Source organism: Sceloporus occidentalis, unplaced genomic scaffold (genome assembly GCF_023333645.1).
Source record: "Sceloporus occidentalis isolate IW3139 unplaced genomic scaffold, rSceOcc1.0.p SCAF_14, whole genome shotgun sequence".
In the NCBI taxonomy this organism is placed as follows: domain Eukaryota; kingdom Metazoa; phylum Chordata; class Lepidosauria; order Squamata; family Phrynosomatidae; genus Sceloporus; species Sceloporus occidentalis.
In genome coordinates, this window is record NW_028316994.1 from 10,390,049 (window position 1) to 10,401,451 (window position 11,403).

Consider the following 11,403-nt stretch of genomic DNA (forward strand, 5'->3'; position numbering starts at 1 on the left):
TTGGCTTCCTTCCATCACTTTGTCTCCTTCTCTGTAACCCATTCAAACATTAAAGGAGGCCTGGTGACACAATGGTTAAATGCTGGCACCGCAGCCACAAGGTTGTGGGTTCGATCCCAGGACTCCTAGGTTGACTCAGCCTTCCATCCTTTCACAGTTTGATAAAATGAATACCCAGCTTGTTGGAGGCAATTGCCTTACAGATTGTAAACTGCTTAGAGAGTGCTGCGTTCACAGATCAAGTGGTATAGAAATGTAAAATGCTATTGCTATCCCAACACATTGGTATTAGAGGGTGTGTTTGAGTCAGTCAGTTCTAAGGAAGGGAGAGTGAGAGGAGATTAGGCTGCTGTAGACAGACCTGAATGGCATGGTGCCCAGCATGCCCTTGGAAGATGGCAAACAAAGACACACATTTTTCCCCATTGCCAACAAGTTCCTTGTAAGTTCAAAAGTGCTTGCCAAAACAGTAGTGTCACTTTCGTTTCCTCAGGAGTGACATAGTATCAAGGATACACTGATAGGAGAGGACCTCAGAACATGGAGGGTTACTTAAAAAAAATTAATTCCCACTACTTATTGCAGTGTTTGAAGCTACAATGACTTATGTTTCTGTCACTTTCCATTACTTGCTGATATATGCTGACTACTACCATTACTTGCTGATATAAGCTGATGCTCTTGTCCTCAGATACCTTGCACTAAGAGTTGGAGACGAAAGTCCAGACCTTGAGATCTGGGATCCTACCTGTGGACCAGAGATACTCCTCAACTGTAGATGATGCTTGTGGTTTCTCTCTCCTTCTTCCAAGGAACTCATGGTAGCACACAAGTTTCTTTCCCCCTCCCATTTCCATTTTTAGGGCCTAACAATCCCATGAGATAAGATGAGGACTGGCCTTGCTCACACTTCCTTCCATCATCTCAGGGTCACCAGATGTCCTCTTTTTCTGGGGCATGTCCTACATTTCAATGTATTGTCCAGGAAGAATTTCAAGATCTCCATTTTGAGCATGACAAAGAAGCATGCATTTACATTTCTATGAGTGTTTTAAGCTTTTATTTGGTAATGTCTTACATTTTTCTTGAACATCCTACATTTGTGCAGTGTCTTGTCACCCTGTGTGGTTAAGACATCTGGTCACCCTGAAAATCTTCTCCTCTGGTGCAATTGTGAAGAGGCATTTGGCAGCTTCCATTTTGGACTAGGGAAAAAAATAATGTCAGTAAAGGCAAAAGGCAGTAGGAAACAAGAAATACAATGCTCCCTCCACATTCACTGGGGTTAGGGGTGAAGGACCCACACGAATGTATAAAAACCACAAATAAAAAAAAAACCACTATTTTTTTTACCTAAGAGAACACATCTCTAGGAATCTCCAGGTCCTCCAGTGCAACTCTATGGTCAACATCTGACAGATTTAATCATAGAATCATGCGGGAGGACCTACAAATGCTTAGAGAAGTGTTTTCTCTAGGAAGGTCTAGGTCCATTGTGGCGAACTTATGGCACGTGTGGCAGAGGTGGCATGCGAAGCCATTTTTCATGGTATGTGGAGGGCAGGGAAGAGGAGGAACAGGCGCATGCCTGTTTTTCCTCTTTCTTGGCTGTCCCAGGCTTTCAGTGGCCTCTGGATACACAGCTGAAGGTCTGAGAGCTGCCTCTGGCAGCTGAAGGCCCAGGACAGCAGGGGGAAGAAGTCCCACCCTGGAAGACCTGTCCCTTGAAGGTCCCACCCTTGGCAGAGGGTAACATTTGGTGCCGGAAGGCCTTTTAGTATGGGCACTAATCCCCTAAAAGGTCTCACTGGTCTAGGTTCTCCAGAACAATTCTATGCTCAACTTCTGGCACAGTTGCACTGGAGAACCTACAGACTCCTAGAGATAATATATTAATCAAAACCGCAAATAATCAAATCTGCAAAAGTTAAAGTGCAAATGTGTAGGGCCAACTGTATCTCATTTCAGGATAGGCTCCATCAAGGAAGCTATGGCCCAGAGTTTGCAAGACCTGAGCAGGGCTGATGACAACAGGGTGACTTGGAGGTCTCTCATTTGTAGGGCTGGAAGAGACCTAGGTAGAAATATTTTGCAAAAACAACAACAACACCGTATTTAAAAATAGCATTCAAATATGATGAATGCTAAGGATTCAATGGACAGCCAAAAAGACAAATGGGTCCTAGAACAGATCAAGCCGGAAATCACCCTGGGAGCCAAGATGACTAAACTGAGGCTGTTGTACTTTGGTCACATCATGAGAAGGCACAACTTATTGGAAAAAACAACAATGCTAGGAAATGTGAAGGGAAGCAGAAAGAAAGAAAGGAAGGTTGTATGCTAGATGGGTGGACTCTATTAGGGAGGTCACGGGTATGAATTTTCAGGAACTAAGCAGAGCAGTGGAGGATAGGGAGTCTTAGGGATGTCTCATTCACAGGGTCACCATGAGTTGAGACCCACTCAAGGACAGTTAACAACAACAACAACAACAACAAATGTTAGGATGGGGTTATATGGAAAGGGGGTGGAATACAGAGAAGGAAGAAGGGATTACTGAGAGAGAAAAAGTTGCATGCGAAAAAAGAAAGATCAGAGGGCTGAGAGACGAAAAGGAAGGGATGATTCCAGGTGAAAGCTTCCAGGTGAGGCAGGACATCATTTTGGAGGGTTGGCTGGTGGCCTTTTGGGGGCCTCAAAAACAGCCTTTAGGGGTGCTTGTGATCCCATGGCTGCATTTTACTGTACTTCCTTTACACATGTACACAAAGACCTAGTATGCCTTTGTTTGTCACCTTCTGAGGGCATATGTGTGGGCAGTGTGCCAGTCTCTACCCTCAGTCCAAGTCTATCTACAAGAGCCTAATCTTCTCTTGCTCACTCTCCCTTCCTCAGAACTGACTGACTCAAACACACCCTCTGATACCAATGTGTTGGGATCTTTGAATGGGTTACGGAGAAGGAGAGAAAGTGGTGGAAGGAAGCCAGGAATCTTGGGTGTCATCCACCCCCGCCAGCCCTGGGAATGTGGGCCTTGAAACTGTTTGTGGTCTAGGTTCTCTGAAGCAGATGGTGGTGTTCAGTTTCTCTCTTTGTCTTGCTCCCTTTTCCTTTCCAACATTTAATTCTGTCCTTTCCCCAATCTCCAGTGCCCCAGTGACTCAAGACTTGACTGCTGCTGCCCTCTCTTGGATAAGCCTTGTTGCATTTTATTCTCCTCTATGGTCACCTCCTTCCCTCTCACCTACTCAAACTTCCTCCTGTTATGCCTTTCATCTCATTTACATTACATGATCATGGCACTTTCATATCACATCATGAGCACATTCTATAGAATCCTGGGATTTGTAGTTTTGTGAGCTCTGTGGCAGAATGTTCTAAATACCTCATGGAACTATGAATCCCAGAGTTACATAGAAACAGAGTTGGAGGAGACCACAAGGGCCATCAACCTGTGTTCCTATAAGCTGGAAACACGGCAGGGACATCTGGGATCTCCAAAAGACTTCAAGGGATGCCAGAACCTGAACATCCATCTTTGCTGTAATTCCTGGATGATGCTCAGCCACCACCACACCTCACATCTGGACTCAGGCAACGTTTCAGAAACTCAGTTTCCAATGAGACCCTTTTAATGATTATTTAAGAGTTACAGTCAATGTGTTAAAGTGCTTTGGCAGTATTGTGCTAATTGAACATTGGGATCATTTTCTCTTTCCTCCATTTGATCTCTATTAAATCTGCTGTCCTGGGAAAAGTGGCTCTGTTTCTTTTTAGCATCCATCGTAGCTAGTTATAGGATAACAGAAACACACATTGCCATGCGGAGGTGCATTTCATTTCAGGAAATACCAGTTTAATCTAAACTGATTTTGAAGAGTGGAAATAAAAAGTCCTTGGAAGTGTTCTGAGTTCCCTGGGAATACTTCAGAATGGAGAAAATGCCATGTAGATCTCAAAATGATAATTAAAATAAATAAATAAATAAATAAATAAATAAATAAATCAGAAAGAACAGGAATAAAAATGGGGACTTTCACATTTTTCCAGTATATCCAGAAGGCTCCTTTGAATTCTTATATATATATATTGGGTGATGTATAAGTAGTCACCATACAGTGGTGATCCTATTCCCCCACAATTTCCACTGTAGGAAGGCTGAGGCAGGCAGCAGTAGTGGGTTATTGAAACCTTGCCAGCTGCCCAAGGCTGCCGGTTGCTGATACCATCCTGTGTACCGCTAGACATTTGCAACCTACACTCAGAAGTATCACACTGGAAAATATGCTTATCTGTAGAGCCAGTACTCTTTTACCAGTTTCTCAAAAGTAGGGAAAAGGCTATTCCACTCAGGACTGGATTGTACCAGCAGTTGCAACTGGATTGTACCAGAAATTGCAACTGGATTGCACCAGCAGTTGCAACTGGGTTGCATCAGCAGTTACCAAGCAACTGCCAAATCCTTCCTCCCAAACAAATGCCTGAAATAGGCCTTGGGGCCTTTCTCAATAAGGCATGGAGCTTGCATTTAAAGGAGAGTCTTCCACTTCATATTGAGATCAAAAAGAAACTGGCCCACTTACAGTATATCCTGAAATAGGGCATGGGACAAAAGAAGAGAGGGCAGAACCTTGCTTTTCCCAGTTGTTGTTGTTGTTGTTGTTGTTGTTGTTGTTGTGTGCCTTCAAGTTGTTTCCAACTTATGGTGACCCTAAGACCCTATCATTGGATTTCTTGTCCAGATTTGATCAGAGGAGGTTTGGCATTGCCTTTCCCTGAGGCTGAGAGAGTCTGACTTGCCCAAGGCTATCCAGGAGGTTTCATGGCAGAGCTGGGAATCGAACCTTGGTCTCCAGAGCTGTAGTCAAACATTCAAACCACTGCACTACCCCACACTGGCTCTCAGCCCTTTTCAGTAGACTGATGCTGAAGCAAACTGTTCCAGCCTTTCCTAGCTTGTGTCTTTTTCCTTATTAATAACTGTTGCAATCCTGACCACATTCTGATGTTGTTTGGCCACATATGTCCTGGCTTTCATATCTGAAATGTTGGAGGGGGGAGTATACCATCTACATGATCTATTTTATTTTGATGCCCATTTGCACTGGTATAGGAAAAGAGGCATTTGTAATTTTACTTCTTTATTTCTTTGAGATCAAAACCAAGCTGAACATACTGGCATTGGGTAGGATGATTGAGATCTGGACTCTTTTCTCAGGATGCTTTAAATGCTGATGCCTTTCCAATACATGCTTCCTCTCATCTTCAGTAGTCCATGTTCCATATCTGTGCTCTCTTTCCTCCCAGAATACTTTTAACTGTCTGTTTCATCATCGCTTGGCACTCTTTCACTTCCTTTGAAAAAGAACTTTCACCTTCTTTGAGACAGCCTCTGTTATCTGCAGTTTTACTGTTTTCCTGTCCTGACAGTGTTGATCTCCCATCTTAAGTTTTTAGAAAGAGGAGAAATTTCTGGAGGGGTAAATGCAAACCAAGATAAGATAAATACATTCTGGCTGTGACAAACAGTCACACGGGTTCATGCATATCAAAGGGAAGAGGATGGAAAGTGTTTTCCATGGTATTTATACACACAAGTTGCAGCCTATCCCAATGTTTTAATACTTTAATTTGAATGTGTGGAAGTTCAACAGTAACCTAAGGGGAAAAGTCACATATGAGTCAGCTCTCTTCTACCATGGTTGCAATTATATATATATATATATATATATATATATATATATATATATGAGAAGGATTCAAGATTTTCAAAACACCAGAGAAAGAAGAGTCTACATTTATGCATCAAATAATATTTTCTAAAACAACAAAGAGTCTTGTATTGCCTTAAAGACTTAGTAGTGCATAAACCTTCAAGGACCAGAGCCCATTTCATATGGGCAGAGATGAAATCTGAATTTTTGGGCAGCCGCAGTGGTAGAGCCAGGAGGTACTGAGCATAAGGGCCTTGTCAGGTCCATAGTGCATAGACCACAACCCAAATTCTACCTGTCAATGGGGATTAAAATTCTTGCCCTTTGCTTTTCCAGGTACCATGCATATAGAAGAAGAAGAAAACAAACTCAACTCTGTTGTCTCATTCCTTGTGTACTTGAGGCTTGCAGGGAAAGCTGGTAAGCATCTGAAAATTTGATCAAGACAGGTACAATTGAACTAAGGTAGATAAAGGCCTAAATACCCTATAGGCACCATATTCCACCTGATATTGGAAGCTAAGCAAGGTCATATATGGTTAGCACTTCGCTGGGAGACCACCAAAAAATAACAGGTGCTGTAGGCTATATTTCAGAGGAACTGTCAAAATCACCTCTGAATATTCTTTGTCTAAGAAAACCCTATGAAATTCATGTGGTCGTCATAGGTTGACAGGCAAATACACACACCCAGATAAAGTCAAGTCACAGTAGGTAAAGTCTAGGCAGAAACCTTCTTATGCAGAGAGCAGATGAAAACAGGACCTTGGATAGCTCCAAAGGAGTTCTGTTGGTTGAAATTCACTCTGTCTACGATAGTGATTCCCAAACTTTGTTCCTCCAGATGTTTTGGACTTCAGTTCTTAGAATTCCTGAGTTTGCCAACATGGCTAGGGCTTCTAGGAGTTAAAGTCCAAAAACCCAGAGGACCAAAGTTTGAGAACCACTGGTACAGGACAGCTATATGAAGATGTTGTCTTAGCAGGGAGCTAATCCAACTGAACCCTTATGAAAGCTGAAAAGTCCTGCAGAGAAGGTCTCGCCCCACTCCCAAGAAGCTGACTGGCTTGCAAAAGGATCCTCACCCAGTTTTACAGTCTAATTTGGGGTTTTATGAGGTCTTTAGAATTCACTGCTAGGTAACTCTGGTGCCTCACCAAACTATAAACCCTAGGAGGCTAGTATTTACAGCCATGACAGTTAAAGTGGTATCAAAGTGCTATAATTGTATAATATGAATGATACTTTAGACTTCAGCCAGGTTGAGAAGATGGACACACTAAAGTAGAGAGGGCTAGGGACATGATATCAGCTAGCTAGAAAGCTACATCCTGGGCTGTATCTACACTGTAGAAATAAATGCAGTTTGGCATCCCTTTAACTGCCATGGATCCATCCTACCGAATCTTTTTATATATTTTTATAAAACACTTGCAAAGATAATATAAGCTTAGACCTAAATTCAATTGCTGGTCTTGAAAGCTAAGTAAGGTCAGCCTTGGTTAGTACTTGGATGGGATGCCACCATTTAGTGCAATACCGCCAATGAATACCAGGTGCTGCAAGTTACATTTCAGAGGAAGGAACTGGCAAAACTATTTCTGAGTATTCCTTGCCCAAGAAAACTTTATGAAATTCATGGGGTTGCCATAAATCAACATGAGACTTGAAGGCACACACACATACACACATGTAAACATTCATTTAAAAGCTAAGAATAAAAGTAGTACAAAAGCGAGGGGGATCTATTTTCTTATAAGACCCTCAGTTCCCCAAACCCTGATGGAATAAAAAGGTCTTCACTTGAAAAGAGGGAACAAATTTAAAGGTTATTCAAATGGTGGAAAATAATCCAGGTAGAATCTGGATTGAATCTTTGTTGTTCACATGCATTTCAGATGCATCCAATTAAGTTGAGGGGGGCTGCCAAAAAAACCCACATACCCATGATAATTGATCTCAGCACATTTTTCTGAGTTTTTCTGAATGATTCACATTCTTGGATGTGTGAATAACTGATGCAAATAGACCTGGGATAAAGCAGGTAAACTCAGCATGCCTTTAATGGGTTTCAAGTATAGTGAGACCTTGGTATCTGTGGACTTGCCATCTGCAGATTTCAGTATTCGTGGATGGCAAGCCAACATTGTCCCACTTGCCACCGTGTGCTTGTGGCTGTGACGCCATTAGAAACAGCTCCCGTTTTCCCATTGGGAACAACATGGGTTGAGCATCTGTGGATTTTGGTATCCACGAGGGGTGGGGGTGGTCCAGAATGGATCCCTACTGATACTGAGGTCCCACTGTACATCCACATCATTGAATCCATCCTTATTTGAGTGCTAACATGTGTGAGCAACAGAACATGTAGAGATGTGCAGAGATGCAGTCCCATAGTGTGAACAACAAACCCAGAATGTGTTGGTGAGATTATTTGCATATTCACACTAAAAAGCAACAACGTCTGAATGTCCTCCTAGTCTGCCTAGTAAGGGACTTTCAGAGTCTGGAAGTGGCCAAAAAGAAGGCCCTCCCTTGAAAATGTTGGGACTCAGGAAGACTTATAGGGTTAGACACATTCAGCTATATGGACCCTGGCTATACAGAGCTCTGCTGGTACTTTACTAGTACTTTGAGCTGAGCTCAGAAAGAGACTGGCTACCATTGGAACCATTGTAACAAAGGAACCATGTGCTCTCTTATAACTGACCCCTGTTAAGAATTCGGCTACAACAATTTAGATCACACACACACACACATACACAGCTAATGCCAAATGTAACAAGCGTGGATGGAATTTCCCATATTGTGGAATAGGCAGCAGTTCACCTAAACCTAGAGGTAGACGTTCAGCCCAGTTCACCTAAACAATTTGTAAAGCATTGCTTCGAGATATTGGCTGTCTATCGCACTCGAGAAAGAACATGCTGACAGATTTAAGATGGGAATACATTTCCCAAACTGAAGTTTCTGAGACAGCATGTTACAGTAACTCAAATGGAATTTAACTCTCTGATGTTGCTTGTTGAAATGTTGTTATCATTCCTTTCAATCCTGCTTTGTCTTCAGTCACTGGGAATGAAATTTCTGAATGGCTGGGGGATGGGAACTTGATCCTATAGAACATGTAGAGAAAATACTTATCCATGGGTTTTAAGGGGTCAAAATATGTTGAGTTTGTAAATCAGTGGAGGATAAAATGAGAACCAGCATGATGTTGTGGTTTGATCATTGGACTATGACTCTGGTGATCAGGGTTCGAATCTGCCTCAGCCACAGAAACCCACTGGGCGACCTTGAGCAAGTCACACTCTCTCAGACTCAGAGGAAGGAAAAGGAAAGCTCCCTCTGAGCAAATCTTGCCAAGAATATCTTGTGATAGGTTCACATTAGAGTTGCCATAAAAAAACAACGTGAAGGCATATAAAAACAAAAAAGATGTTGAAGAAAGTCGTGAAGCCTTTGGCATGAAGACAGTGTGGGAAGGATTTTGAGGAATATTGACTGGGATAGGAGTAGTTTGAGTGCTGGGCTAGGATTTCAAGAGTTGTTGTTGTAGTGTGCCTTCGAGTAATTTCTGACTTATGTTGACCCTAAGGCACTCCTATTATGGGGTTTTCTTGGCAAGATTCGTTCAGAGGAGGTTTGCCATTGCTTTCCCCTGAGGCTGAGAGCATGTGATATGCCCAAGGTCACCCAGTGGGTTATATGGTTGAGCCAGGAATTGAACCCTGGTCTACAGTGTTGTAGTCCAACATTCTAGCCATTACGCCATGGGAATTTCAAGAGACCAGGGTTCAAATACCCACTTATTATTATTATTATTATTATTAACTTAGATGTGGAAACTCACTGGATGACCTTGGGTACGTCACTCTCTCTCAGCCTCAGGGCAAGGCAATGACAAAACCTCTCTGACTAAATCTTACTAAGAAAACACTATGATAGGGTGTTTTCTTGAAGGCAAATAAAAACAACAGAGCGGAGGTGAAGGGCTTGAAGGAGGACAGGCAATTTGTGTATCCCTAAGGGAAAGATGAGGAAGGCATTGGAAGAGGAAATTCAGGTGCAAACTGCAACTGATGAGAGGTTTGGATGGTGGCCTATGTTTGTGGGATGAGGAGCAATTTGACTTTATTTTTCCGTTAGTCATCATTCACTTTCCTCTTTTAAATGGATGAATTTGCTCAGTTTATTTGGATTGATTTAAGATATCACAAACCAATCCTGTTATACTATTGTGTACTGACCAATTATTAACAATGTATTATTGTTCCAATGACTGTTTGGGAAATATTATAATTGTTGCTGTTATGTTGTGAGTCCCTCAGGGCACAGTCATGCGAGAAAGCAGAATGCAAATAAACATATGACAATAATGGAGACTTTATTATAATTTATCTTTGTGTGATGAACAAACTTTGCTTTAGAAATCTATTGAGATTTGTCTGCCTTTGTGAATGACTTAGGCTGCTGCCAAACTGCAGAGTTAATGCAGTTTGGCACTGCTTTAAACCGTCATGGCTCCATCCTATGGAACCCTGGGATTTGCAGTTCATTGTGGCACCAGAGCTCTCTGATAGAGAAGGCTAAATATCTCACAAAGTTACAGATCCCAGAATTCTATAGCATTGAGCCGTAGCCGTTAAAGTGGTGTCAAACTGCATTAATTCTGCAGTGTAGGTGCAGCCTTCAGGAAAAATATTGCTGAAATGCGGCTTTTTCAGTGCAGCAGATGGCACTAAATGCTACCCTTCGGTAGTATTTCCTACTAAAATAACAGGAATGTTGCAAACAGATTTTTATTTCCACCTGTAAAACAGTGATGGTTTTTATCATGATGCTGCAACACACACATACACCACACCCTTTAACATTTCAAATTAATAACTTTTAACATCTTGACCACACTCTGGTGTTGCTTGACCTCATGTGCCCCAGGTCAAGCAACATCAGAGTGTGGTCAAGATGCTAAAAGTTATTGATGAGGAGGAACAAACAAGTTAGGAGAGGCTGCAGCAATTTGCTTTTGCCTGAGCCTACTGGGAAGGACAGGATTCTGCCCCCTACTCTCCTTTCCACTTGCTGAGTTTACTGAGTTCAAGCTATGTTTGCATTTTGAACTCAGTTTGCAACAACTGAAACAGGACAACAACAAAGGGGGAAGGAGAGATGAGGAGAGACAAAGTGGACATTTTAAAAGCTGAAAAAGTGCGATCATAGAGAATTAATTTGGACTGTCCCTGCCAAATTGGAGGGTATGCATACACACACCCCAGAGTCTTGTTGTGTGCTAAAATATGTTTCCATGCCAAACAGACGGAGAGCCTTGCCAGTCTACACCGCAGACACTCCACCCTTCTGCAACTTTGATCAGTGGTTTTTCTCTCTCCCTTGACACTAATTTTGCTAGCCCCGAAACTGACAGCAGGCCCAAAAGTCTGTAAAAACAAAACACCAGTTTTATAACAGCACTTCACGCTTCTCTTCTGTTCATAAATGACAAACTGATCTGTTGCAAAGCCAAAGTGCGCTGGCTACTAACCCATCTGTAAAGTCAGGATTGTGCTAGGACAGGACTGATGGACAGCTTAGAATCATCAAACCATACAGCCGGAAGAGACCGCAAGGACAATCTAGTGCAACCTTCTGCCATACAGAAATACCGTGGTCTCTTACAAAACCTGTG